Source organism: Pteropus vampyrus, unplaced genomic scaffold (genome assembly GCF_000151845.1).
Source record: "Pteropus vampyrus isolate Shadow unplaced genomic scaffold, Pvam_2.0 Scaffold2, whole genome shotgun sequence".
Lineage (NCBI taxonomy): Eukaryota > Metazoa > Chordata > Mammalia > Chiroptera > Pteropodidae > Pteropus > Pteropus vampyrus.
In genome coordinates this window covers 21,727,269-21,731,367 of record NW_011888783.1, presented here as the reverse complement: position 1 = coordinate 21,731,367, position 4,099 = coordinate 21,727,269, and positions in this window count along the sequence as shown.

The window sequence follows — 4,099 nt, the reverse complement described above, 5'->3', positions numbered from 1 at the left end:
GCCCTGAAGGGCGCCTTAGGAACAGAGTTTTATTGGCCTGTTATACATACCTCTAGAACTTTTCAGTTTAAAGTGTGGTTCATGTAAGGGCAGCATCAGTATGACCTGGGAGCTTTGCAGAAATGTAAAATCTCAGGCCCTGCCTCAAAGCAACTAAATTAGAATCTCCTTTTTAATAAGATCCTTAGACAATGTTGCTGTATGTTAGTATTTTAGAATCTCTACTCTAGAACACCAGTTCTCAACAATGATTTCACATTAGAATCTTCTAGGGTACTTTCTTTAAAAATTTTTTAAAAATTATTATTTATTAAAATTATTGAGATGATATTGATTAATAAAATCAAATAGATTTCAACTGTACAATTCAGTAATACATCACATGCATATTACATTGTGTGTTCGCCACCCAAAGTTAAATTCCTTCCTTTAAAAAACATGAAAGCTAGGTTCCTTCCTCAGACTAATTAAATCAGAATATGTGAGCTGGACTTTAGGTACTGACATTTAAGAAAAAGTGTTGAATCAAAATTATGAGTTTTTGAAAACCTAATTGACTAGAAATTTTTTCTTTCTAGGGAAGATGTGTTCAATTTGATTTTGACTGTTTCATAACTTTAGCCCTGACCAAGGAAGTAATCCTAAAAGGTATACTTTAGAGCAAAGCAAAAATCACTAATTTCAGTTTCCAAATTTTGCATAAGGCACTTACTAGCCTAAAATAAATCTTTTTCTACCTAAGGACTAAAAGAACTCCTAGATTTTATATATTGAAAAACTCATTCTAAACTATTCTCGCTAAAAGTGTTATTTTGATTAAAAATAGGTTACTTCCCCTACACCATTAAGAATGGGTAAAAAGAAGCTTAAAGGCTTGCAAAATGCCTCATTGCTAGTACTTGCCATTACTTTCAATTCACAAATTGATCATCTAGCTTTATATCTATGAGAGACCTTGGGCCTTTTACTACTATAATTTTTCATAAGGTGATGAGTACAGGAATGGTGAATGAGTCTTCATCTCAGTGTCTCCTCCAGGTGGGCTCTTTAAAAGAATGATGTTATTTTGAAGTTATTTTTATTTAATTTTGCTATTCATTGTTTTGTAGAGCTTTCTGGAATTTACATTCCTTTCCTTATCAGTTAGTGTTAAACCCTAGTTTCCTTTTGTTCCTTTCAGCTCTGGAGGTTATTTGTAGTACTGGGAGCTGGAGAATGAGGCAGATGGATACCTTGTGCTAGCCCACATCTAAAGATAGGACAGGCAGATAGTATTATTATCAGATTGTGGCTACAAATTATTAATTATGAAAGAGGTTCTAAAAATATAGATGAAGAGAGGCAGAAATGATATCTTCAAAAAGAAGACTAGTATAGAGAAGATAAAAAGTAGTAATACCTCTCAGCTTCCTTCTCTCTATCCCCAGGGTGCAGCATTATGTAAAACAAGTTTTTAGAGAGGGTTATAATGCAGCCATGTGAGTCTTTAGTGTTTCTCCTTTCTATAGCATCCTCCATTTATTGAAGGTGATTCCATTCGACCCCCTCAGATGTCTTTAGCTCTTTCCATTTTCTCTAATGGTATCTACTCTCAGGAAACATAGATGCACTATTATTGTCCTCAGAGGTATTTGTCTTTTGACAGGAGATGAATGCAATTAGGAATATAGGGACAATAAGGACAGGTTGATTGCATTTGTTAATGCTTTTTAAAAATATTGCCACAGTATATATGTAAGGATACAGAGTATATGAAAAGAGTGAAAAAGCATAGAAAACTGTTAGCTTATTGGTCTGTCTGTCCATTCATCATCTATCCATCCAATCTATCTCAGCTATTATTTTGTTTGTCTATCTCATCCATTTATGAATTTTTATACAGTATAGTTCCCTGTATTCACCTTCTTAGTGCAAAGTTGTGAGTTTGGACACATAAAATTATGTAACCACCACCACAGTCAAGATAGAAAACAGTTACACTACTCCAGAAATTTTCCTTTTACTTTGTTGTACTTAATCGCTGGCCCCACCCTTAGTCATTGGCAACCACTTATATGTTTTCTCTTCCTTAATTTTCCTTTTCCAGTAAGCCATATAAATGAAAACATATAGTATATAGCCTTTGGGGTCTGACTACTTTCATTATAATTATGTGTTTCATATCCATCCATTTTGAACTGTGAATTAGTGATTCGTTCTTATTGACGAGTAAATATCTCATATGGATATACTGTTGCATATTCATTCATTTATTTTGGATATTGGAGTTGTTTCTGGTTTTCAGTTATTATTGGCAAAGTTGCTGTGGCTATTCACAAATAAGTTTTTGTGTTAATGTAAATTTTCTTTTTTTGGGTAAATACTTAGGAATAGAGTTTTCCCTTAAATAATAAAATAATGCGTTCTCTTTTTTGAATGCATCTCAAGTGCGTTAAGGCAATAACACCATTAGAATTGAGTGTACTGGTAAAATTGAGGTTATGGACTTGCAAAGATGAAAACCATATAATAAAATCTACTTGGTCAAGAGACATTGTTCTTTTATAAATATGTCTGTATTCTATTTGTCAATATATCTTTTAGAACAGTTTTATTGAGGTATAATTCACATACCATAAAATTCACCCTTTTAAAGTTTACAATTCAGTGGGTTATTTTGTATATTCACAGTTTTGCATCATTCTAACTATCTAATTTTAGAACATTTTCATCATCCCTCAAAAACCACTCTTTCTCCACCTGCCTATTCTTATGCCAGTCACTTCCCATTTCCCTCTCTATCCAGTGCCTGGAAACTACTAATCCACTTTCCATCTTTGATGATTGCCTATACTGGACATTGCATATAAATAGATTCATCCATGTGGTGTTTTGTGGCTGATTCTTACAGTTAACAGACTTTCAATGTTCATCCTTATTGTAGTATATATCAGTACTTCATTCCTTTTTATTACCAAATAATATAGATATATTACATTTTATTTATGCATTCATCAGTTGAACATTTGTTTTATTTTCATTTTTTGGCTGTTATACATAATGATGTTTGAATATTTATGTATACATTTTTTTCTGCAGACATATGCTTTAGTTTCCTTTGGTTGTATACCTAGTGGTGTAATTGCTAGATCTTGTGGTAATTATAACATTTTGAGAAAGTGCCAAAATGTTTTCCAAAGTGGCTGTACTATTTTACATTTCCACTGGAAAAGAATGAGGTCTCTAATTTCTCTACATTCTCACCAATCTTTGTTACTGTCTGTCATTCTTATTTTAGACATCTTAGTATTTATGAATAGTATTTCATTGGGGTTTTGATTTGTATTTCTTTAAAGATGAATAATGATTTTGAGCATCTTTTTATGCAGTCACCGATCATTTGTATATCTTCTGTGAAGAAATATCTATTCAAATCATTTACTCCATTTTTAAATCGGGTTTCTAATCTTTTTATTATAGATTTGTAAAGTTTCATTATATATTCAGATTTAAGTCCTCATCAGATAATGATTTTTTTAATTCTCCATTTCATTTATTTCTACTCTAAACTTTTTGTTTCCTTCCTTCTGCTTGCTTTGGGTTTAGTCTGCTTTTTTCTAGTTTCTTAAGGTGGAAGTTTCAGTAATTGATTTGAGATCCTTTTTGTTTTAGTAAAGATATTTACAGTTATAAATTTTACTCTTAACCTTGATTTAGCTGTCTACCATATATTTTGGGATGTTATTTTGTTTCACTCATTTCAAACCTTTTCTTGACTTATCTTGTAATATATTCTTTAACCCACATGTTATGTATAAATGTTTTGTTAATTTTCTAATGTTTGTGAGTTTCTTTGATTTCTATGTAATTCTATGTTGCTTGAAGAAAATAATTTGTGTGATTTAAATCATTTTAAATTTATTGAGACTTCTTTTATGGCCTAACATGGTTTATTTTGTGGAATATTTCACATGCACATGTGAAGAAGGTGTATTTTGTTGGTGGTGGTTGGAATGTTCTTTAGTTAGTTTATAGAGTTGTTCTATCTCCTACTGAAAGTGGGCTATTGATGTCTCCAACTGTTATTTTTAATTATTTTCTCTTCAATTTTGTCAGTCTT